General features: G+C 39.5%; 1 protein-coding gene across 3 annotated transcripts in view; it reads left to right on the top strand.

Annotated features, from left to right (window-relative positions):
- Positions 1-6103: 6103 nt before the first annotated feature.
- The window catches only part of RPS6KL1 (ribosomal protein S6 kinase like 1), a 28338-nt gene continuing 24442 nt past the window's right edge, over positions 6104-9999 (top strand). For all 3 annotated transcript variants that reach the window (XM_089522221.1, XM_089522222.1, XM_089522220.1), the window contains exon 1: positions 6104-6207. The gene's annotated coding sequence lies outside the window, so the exon portion shown is untranslated. The remainder of the gene's footprint in view (positions 6208-9999) is intronic.

Genomic DNA, 9999 nt, shown 5'->3' with positions numbered 1-9999 from the left:
TACAAAAATTTCTCAGCTAGCATAGCCCCTAAAACGAGGATTCTGACCAGTGTAGTCCACAAAGTAATTTTTTCTAAATTCTGTTTTACATTACAACAGTTGTGCAGATTTTTGTCAATGAAGTTGGCTCTGAAGTGGTTTGAATAGACTTTTACAATATAACCAAGTTGAGAGTCCTGGTCTAACCCTGTCCTTTTGGCCACTTACTCTCAAACAAGTTGGTTCTCATCCAAAAAGTGACACTTTATCATACCTTGGTTGCCAATGTTGTTATTGTGTGTCCTCAAGTTATTTCTGACTTATGGCAACCATATCATAGGCTTTTCTTGGTAAGATTTGTTGAGCGGGGTTTGTCTTTGCCTTCCCTTGAGGCTGAGACAGTGTGAGTTGCTCAGAGTTACCCAGTGGGTTTCCATGGCTAAGTGGGGATTTGAATCGTAGTCTCCCAGTATTCTAGTCCAACAGCCAAACCACTACACCACATTGGCTCTCAGTGAAGCAGTACTTACTAATCTTATTGCACAAGTACAACGATGTGAAGATAATTTGCAGTCTTGGAAGTGGTAACAAAGCATAACTAGATGGGCTGTACAATAATAGCCAAACTCAAGTGTGGATAATTGCAAAGCAATGTGAATGTGCATGTGAACTCTTAAATTAAATTTAAATTTCTAGGAAGAAATCCTGATATCATTGAAAGATGTCACATATTTTTAGAGTGCAGGCCCAAAGGCCCAACATAATATTAGGACCTACTACAAAAAAGCCAGAGAATAAGAAAAATGTGTATAACTTGGGAGTTTATCGCTCTGTCCTTTCCTCCCGAGCTAGGCACAGGATGAAAACTTTTAAACACAGATTTTATTGCATGCCTCCATGCTCAGGCAGGAGGCATCCCATACCCGATCATGGCATCCTGTACTCGATCCGTACCCGATCACGACTTCTCCAGCACTTTTTGAAAGTACAGGATGTTCCCGTTCTTTGCAAAGTGCGGGAGAAGTCCGGATCGGGTATGGATTAGGTACAGGATGCCTGACTGGGCACAGAGACGTGAAATAATATCCGTGTTTAAATGTTTTCATCCTGCGCCTAGCTCCGGAGGAAAGGATGAGAAAGAGAAGTGCGATAAACTACTTGCAGTAGATTTAAATCAAGGGCATGCTTGCATGCCAAGTATCATAGATCCTGAGTTTTTTAATTTGGAAAAATGATGGCTAAGCAGTGAGCTCGGCGATACTGCTTTGTGATTGAAATAACATTAGGAAAGCAGGTGCTATTTATCCTTCTACATATCTTAAGAAACAAGTCACCAGAAACAATTAATGTCTAGTAGGCTTTAAAATATAGGATAATGGCCAATAAGAGATTATGTACTTTTGCTCCAGACCCCTTCTCTCCTGCAGCCTTGCGCTTGGCCTAAAAACCTGGCTAATAAGCCCTGAAGCCTGGAGTAGATTTTTGGATATCACAGAATGCTGAAAGGTATTTGACAAAAATTCTAACACTACTGCAAGTATCATCTTGGATTTAGGCCTATGTTGCATTTTTCAAAGACCACAACTGTTGTATGGAATATCTTGCTAGTTGGAATAAAAATACCATATATTCAATATCGTCTAGGTAAAATTATGCAAAATACAAAATACCAGTAGATGTTAAATTATTAAATGCACCGTTCCCAGCCTCCCCAGCATTCATATCTTTAAGATGTTCTTAGAACAGGTAATGGAGTATCCCCTTGCATGCTCACCACATTATATTGCTCTGCAATATAATAAGCAACTGCTGAATGCAAGACTAAACTGATCTTTGAATGGGTTTTGTTATTATTATATTACAATCAATGGATTGCAACTTGGTATTTATTCTGGTCTTGTAGCAGTGGAGCTCAGGTCCTTGCTTTTCTGTTCAGTGCAATGCAGCAACATTCCAAATAAATTCTAAATAAAATCTGAGTTTCATATTTTGAAAATATTTTTGTCAGTTCACCCTATGACATCTTCTGAAAAAGTAAAGAACGAGTCTGCCTTCTGGGAATAAATGAGTTCATCATGCACATTGTGATATTTTCCAATTGCTAAATGACCCTACTACAGAGTGGAAAATGATGATCCACTATGCTAGGCTGTCAAAGGTTTGGGGAAACAAAATCATTTGATCTGTCACACTTCCTAAGTGCTTTTGAGGAGCTAGTTTAGTACTCATGATTCCCCATCTGTAAAGCAGATTAGGCCTTCCGTAAACGTGAGGAGATTTACAAAAATTAAATAGGACAAGACAGCTAGCATGCTGACACAGTGTGGTAATGCTGAGCAGGTACGGTAAGTATATTGATGGTAGTATCTGATAATTCTTATTTATGTAAAGTTCCTATCTGCTTCCCTCCAGTGTCTATCGTAAGATGGAGTATCTCAGATCTTTGACGGGACATTATTTGTGTTGCATGTGACATAAAATACTTGCCAGGAAACATCTACTCATCAGATACTTCCAAGCCCAAGGAAGTATCATGGCCATTTGTATAGAAATGTAGAGGATGTTATGCTTAGGATGTTGGCAACCAAGGAGGTTTACATAAGTATTTCTTACTCTTACACGGTAGGTATCAGTTTCCAGTGCTTGGATGTTAAGTCCTACTAGTCATTTATTTTTTAAAAAATTGCAAGCATCAAGGCTAAATTAACTTAAATGATGACTGCAACTTAAGTAAGGCTAAAATCACTCCTTCTGTGGTATAACTTGCTAGTTATTTTTATAGTTGTAGGAATGTGGCCTCATTAAATCATGGAGGAAGAGCATCATGTATTTCAGGTATATTCAGAACAAGAGGCCAGTGTTAGGATTCCAATTGATAAGTGGTTAAGAAAAGGCTGCATTTTATTATTCTGTCTAACATAAGTGCAGATCTTGTCATACAAAAAGGTGGATTACACCTGGAGGAAGGATGTAGAAAAGGTGGAGGAAGAAACATCAACCATGTAAGATATGTAGATGACACAGTATTACTTGGAGAAAATAGCAAAGACATGGAACAACAACTGAAGAATGTCAAGGAAGAAAGTGCAAAGGCAGGGTTACAGTTGAACAATAAGAAAAGAAAAACAATGAACACAGATGATATATAACTTTAAAATGGATGGTGAAGACAATGACATAATCAAAGACTTTACCTTGGCTCAGTCATAAATCAAAATGGTGACTGTAGTAAAAAAATCAGAAGACTAGGACTTGGAAGGACAACTGTGAAGGACGAGGTAAGATCCTCAAGTACTAAGAGATATCATTGAATGAACACCCAAAATCAGGACCAAGCAAGCTATAATACTGATTTCTATGTATGGTTGTGAAAGCTGGACAGTGAAGAAAGCTGACAGGGAGAGAATTCATTTTTAGTGTGCTGCTGGAAGAGAGTTCTGAGCATACCATGGACTTCTAAAAAGAGAATGCAAATAGTGCAAATCAAGGTTGAACTCTCCCTGGCATCTGAAATGATGAAACTGGGACTATTATACTTTGGCCATATAATGAAACAACATGGCTCATTAGGAAAGACGATAATGCTTATTTTTATTGATATTTTTATTGATTGATTATCTGTATGTACAGTGCTGTGTACATTTACAGCACTATAGAAATAATAATAATAATAATAATAATAATACTTAGTAAGGTGGGAGGCCATAGGAAAAGAGGAAGACTGCATTTCAAGTGGATAGACTCAGTCAAAGAAGTCGCAGCTTGAGTTTATAGGACTTGAGCAGCGCTGCTGGTTAGATTAGAAAGCTGGGCCAAAGCTAACAAAATGAATTTCAACAAGGAGAAAAGTAAAATACAGCACTTAGGGCAGAAAAATGAAATGCACAGATATAGGATGGGGGACACCTGGCTGAATGAAACTACATGTGAAAGGGATCTTGGAGTCCAAGTAGACCACAAGTTGAACATGAGTCAACAGTGTGATGCGGCAGCTAAAAAGGCCAATGCAATTATAGGCTGCATCAATAGAAGTATAGTGTCTAGAATAGATCAAGGGAAGTAATAGTGCCACTCTATTCTGCTTTGGTCAGGCCTCACCTGGAATACTGTGTCCAGTTCTTGGCAGCACAATTCAAAAAGAACATTGAGAAACTTGAGCGTGTCCAGAGGAGGGTGACTAAAATGGTGAAGGGTCTGGAAACCATGCCCTGTGAGCAATGACTTAGGAAGCTGGGGATGTTTGGACTGGAGAAGAGATGGTTAAGAGGGGATATGATAGCCCTGTTTAAATATTTGAAAGGATGTCATATTGAGGAGGGAGCAAGCTTGTTTTCTGCTGCTCCAGAGAACAGGACCTGGAACAATGGATGCAAGCTCCAGGAAAAGAGATTCCTCCTCAACATTAGGAAGAACTTCCTGACAGTAAGGACTGATTGACAGTGGAACAAACTCCCTCGGAGTGTAGTGGAGTCTCCTTCCTTGGAGGTCTTTAAGCAGAGGCTGGATGGACATCTGTTGGGGATGCTTTGATTTGGATTTCCTGCATGGCAGAATGAGGTTGGACTAGATGGCCCTTGGGATCTCTTCCAACTCTATGATTCTATGGGGTGCCTTGGAGGCTACTCACTCATAGGTTTGCCATAGGTCAAAGTGAGATGAGGGAAACTACAAAAAAATTGCTTTTGAACATGTTATTTGCTTTATTATTTATTTATTGGATTTATATCCCACTTTCTCCCAAAATGGGAGGAGTGCTTTTTTCTCACCACAGCCCCACACATCAGGATAAAGGTACCATGGCTGTGGCTAATCTACTTAATGGCAGATTAACTGTCGATCAGCAATTACTGTCAGAAAGTTCTTCCTAATGATGAGGTGGGAAAAACCCTTTCCTGAAGGCTCAAGTACTGGCACTTACTTTCAGAAATTGGTATCTGCTGGGGTTTGGTCCCAGGTCCCGCTTTGGAAACCAAAACTCATGGATTCTCATCTCTCATTAAAAACAATGGCGTAGTAAAACGGTGTCCCTTTTTTTAAAATGGCAAAATCAAGTCTTGCTTTTTGAACTTTACATTTTCTGAACATTTTCAAGCCCTGGAAGTTGGAATCTATGGAGAAAGAATGTGAGGACATAGAGGGCTGACTGTAGGGATGTAGGGGCAAGAGTGGAGAGACAACACAATGGAGCTAGCTACCTTGATGTAAAACTGTGTATTTATTCTGCGGGAAACACACCCCAAGGCAGTTTCAGTTCTGTTTCCAAATCTGAATGGCAGCTGGGCCACCTGCCTGTCCCCCTTGACTTCATTAAGGCCTGCTGTTGGTGGTCATTTTGTTATTGCAAAATGCTGGCCAATGGGGCTTTAATGATGGGTTAATGGCTGGATCTCCGCAGCATCATTTGTAAGTCTTTAAATTGTGCAATCAATGTCAATTGCGCTTTTCAGATGGGTTAATGACAGGATCTGCTCGACGTTGTCTGATAAGTCCTTCCCACGATCGTGGCTACTTCCTCTGTATCCACATACATCTGAGGAAGTAGATTTTAGCCTAGGAAGGCTCATGTTGTTGTTGTTATTATTATTATTATTAAGCTTTATATATAAAGTGCTGTAAATTTTTCACAGAGCTGTACATAACAATCAATTAAAAATAAAATAGGATAAAATATAGCAAACAACAAAGTTAAAATAAACACTGGACAACAATTCATGCTGCCGTCTTCTTTCTCTCAGCGAGTCTAAATGAAAGGGGCTACATAAGCTCTCTCTGCACATAACTATATTCCCCAAATGCATCTGAGGAAGTAGATTTAAGTCTACAAAAGCTCATGCTGCCAATGCCTTTCTTTCAGTGGGTCTGAGATCTTCTCCCTACATACTGATTCTATAGACTAAGGGCTATATAGTTGAATACTACAACTCCCAGGATGCACCAGGAGGCAGGAGCCGTTAGAGTGGAATGGCGGCCCTATTAGAGTGCAGTGCGGTAATCTCCTCACTAGTCCCCTAGCGATTGGTGCTTTATTCTCACCGGCGGGGGTGATGAGCGCATCCGCAACCAATCAGGAATCAGAGAACGGTGTTTCCCGACCAATCACAGCCGACCTGGCAGGTTGCTGTCCCTGCTGGATTCCTTGAGGCAGCGATGGGTGCCTCCGGTCCTCCTTCCTCCCTCTGCGAGGCTCCCAGGCGCGGCGGCGGCGGCGGCGGCGTCCTTGTCCTTTAGGTACTCCCCCCTGGCTAGGGTCCCCTTTCTCCCCCAAAGGTGGCCCTGGGCCTTTCCTCCCGCCCCCGCCCTTGCGCTGACTGGCAGGATGATGCCCATCTTCCCTGGACCTGAACCTTCCCGATGGGGATGCCTTGGCTGGGAGGGGGGCTGGTCCATCTCAGTGGTCCCCAAATTGGGTCCTCTAAGAGACTTTGCACTTCAGCTCCCAGAAGCCTCAGCCGTCTTGGCCAATAGTCTGGGATTCTGGGAGCTGTAGTCCATATTATTATTATTATTATTATTATTATTATTATTATTATTATTATTAATGTTATTATTTAATATATTATTATTATTATTATTATTTAACATTATAATTATAATATAATATTATATAATATATAATCTTATAAATATAATAATATTGTTATTATATTGTTACATATCTATATAATTACATATTAATATTATATATTTATAACATCACTAGTATTATATTACTATTATTATATATTGTTACATATCTATCTATATCTATATATTAATATATATATAATTACTAGTTTTATATAGTACTACTATTATTATATATATTCATATTATATATTATTACAATTATATATTATTATTTCATTATATTATTATATATTCTTACATATCTTTATTATATATATATATATAAAATTGCTAGCATTATATAGTACTATTATATATTATTATATTATATTATTATATATTTTTACATATCACTGTTATTATATATTGACTATATGTAATTACTATTATTGTATATTATTATTATATTAATATTATGTAGTAGTATTATATAGTATTTTATTATATATTGTTACATATCTATATTATTATATGTTAATATATTATAACTATTATTATACATTAACATTATATATATATAATTACTTTTATTGTATATTACTATTAATAATAATAATTATACATTATTATTATATATTATTATATTTTAGTACTAGTAGTAGCATCCTGCATCCGCAGCCAATCAGGATATAATAATAATGATAATAATAATGTTATTATATATTGTTACACATCACTATTATTATAAATTAATTTTATATATATAATTACTATTATTATATATTACTATAATTATTATTATATATTAATATTATATATTACTACTATTATTATATATTAGTAGTAGTAGTAGTAGTATCCCACTCTTTTCCCAGAACTGAGACTCAGAACGGGTTCAGAATATTAAAAGAACACTACAGTTAAACAATACAGAAAAGAGATGTGTTCATAAGGAATTTAAATTATTACAATGTTAAAACAGATGGTTATGAAAAGAATAAAATACATTTTAAAACATTTTAAAAAGATAAAACAAAATCCCTTAAAGAGCACAGTTGCCTCTCCTTGCATCGCTTGGGGGCTTCCATGGCAGGCAGGCGGTATGTGTTGTGTTGTGTTGTGGTGTGTTTTGTGGTGTTGTGTGCCTTCAGGTCATTTCTGATTTGTGGCGACCCAATCCTATCCTAGGGCTTTCTTGGTCAGGTTTGTTCAGAAAGCTTTTTTGTCATGACTATCCTCTGAGGCTGAGAGAGTGTGACTTGCCCAAGTCACCCAGTGGGTTCCCATAGCTGGGCCAGAATTCAAACCCGGGTCTACCAGAGTCCTACTAGTCTATTGCTTGAACCACTTTGGCACATTTAGGTCCTGCAGAAATAATCCAATTTGAGACCATTTTAACTGCCCTGGCTCAGTGCTAAGGAATCCTGGGAGCTGTAGTTTTGTGATACAACATTTAGCCTTCTCTGTCAGGGAGAGTTCTGGTGCCACAGTAAACTACAGTTCCCAGGATTCCCTTGCACTGAGCCAGGGCAGTTGAAGTCTCAAATTGGATCATTTCTGCAGTGTGTTTTGGATCTTAATCTGGCTGGTCCTCTTCTTTTAGGGTGGAAAAATAATCAGGTTTGACACTGCTTTAACTGCCATGGTTGTGGAATTCTGGGAATTGGAGTTTGTTGGGGCATCAAAGCCATCATGTTGTATGTGGCTGTGGTGCCACTACAAACTCCACTTCCCAGAATTTCATAAGCATGGAGCCAGTGGCAGTTAGAGCTATGTCAAACCAGATTGTTTCTGCAGTTAAAGTGGTGTCAAACTGGATTATCTTTGCAGTATGAATGCAACCAGAGAGTTTCCTGGATCGAGTGTTCCCCTTTTTGGATCTGGGGAGCAAAGGCAGCTGAGCTTTCATCTCCAAATGGGTTTGGTCTTGATCTTGGCCTGAATCTTCTTGTTAATTCCAATGAGACCAAACCCATTGAATCCGTGGGGTTTTACCTATGCATTGACCCACCACCATCCAGCAACAGATGGCAGTGGGGACTAACAGGATGCTGGCCTTCGCTTGTCAAATTCTGCCTGTCTGTCATTGCTAGAGAGATCCTCCAGCAAATCATCAATCTCCTTGATCCACCAGAGAATTGGTGGCCTGAAAGTCCCCCTGCGGTGACCAAATGTCCTTACCGCAGAGGAGGACAAGGCACCAAAAATGTAGGACATTACAGAAAATTGTAAGACATGACCACATAAAAGCATTGTTTTTATTGTGTGCCTTCAAGTTGTTTCTGACTTATGGCCACCCTAAAGTGTTGAACTTATCCTGGGTTTTTCTTGGCAAGATTTGTTCAGAGGAGTTTTGCTATTGCCTTCCTCTGAAGCTGACAGAGTGTGACTTGCTCAAGGTCACCCAGTGGGTTTCCATGGCTGAGCTGGGATTTGAACCCTGGTCTCCAGAGTCTTAATCCAATGCTCAAGCCTCTGTGCCACTGGCTGGCTCTCTAATAAAATCTAAGAACACTCATAGAAAGATAAAGCTATGCTTCTTGGTCATGCTCAAAAGGGAGGACATTTGGGGATTCATCCTGGACAGAAGGCTGAAATGTAGGATATGTCACACTGCTTCACCAGCCCCCTCTTGTCTGGTGCTTTGCCACTGTAGCACAAGCTTTAGCCCTGTTTAAATATTTGAAGGGGTTTTGTGTGGAGGATGGAGGAAGTGTGTTTTCTGCTGCTCCAGAGAATAGTACCTGGAGCAATGGATGCAAACTGCAGAGAAAGAGATTCCACCTAAACATTAGGAGGAACATCCTGACATTGAGAGTTGTCTGTGAGTAGAACACACTGCCTTGGAGGGTGGTGGAGTCTCCTTCTTTGGAGGTCTTTAAACAGAGGCTGGATGACCATCTCTTGGGGTGCTTTGATTGTGAGTTCCTAGATGGCAGGGGGTTGGACTGGATGGCCCTTGGGGTTTCTTCCTGCCTTATGATTCTACGCTTGACAGTTCCTGGCAAAGTCCTGCGCAGTCTCAGAGCAGCTGTAGTTGAGTTTCCTGTTTTCTCACCAGTCGCAGTTACAGCAAGAGCCCAAAATAGACACTTGACGTTTCATTTCTCCTTCCACAAATGGCCCTAACGTGGGCCTTCTTGAATCTCTCCCACTCAGATGTTACAATGCCATCCAAAATCCACAAAACAGTAATATCTTTATAGGGCCAGGAAAAATGCACAAAATACATGCCAGAAGGAGTGGCCTGCCTTCATAGATATCCCTCCATGCCCTCTTGACAAAATGTAGACTGTGACTAACACTGTCATCCTCCTCCATATGATTTTTAATGTGAGAGCCAGTATGTTGTAGTGATTTAAGAGTTAAACTGTGACAATGGAGAGCAGGATTTGAATCCTTGCTTGGCCATGAAGCCTACTGGATGACCCTGGGCACGTCACACTCTCTCAGCCTCAGGGGATGGCAATGGCA

Source organism: Sceloporus occidentalis, unplaced genomic scaffold, assembly GCF_023333645.1.
Source record: "Sceloporus occidentalis isolate IW3139 unplaced genomic scaffold, rSceOcc1.0.p SCAF_4, whole genome shotgun sequence".
Lineage (NCBI taxonomy): Eukaryota > Metazoa > Chordata > Lepidosauria > Squamata > Phrynosomatidae > Sceloporus > Sceloporus occidentalis.
This window is presented reverse-complemented; position numbering and strand designations above follow the sequence as displayed.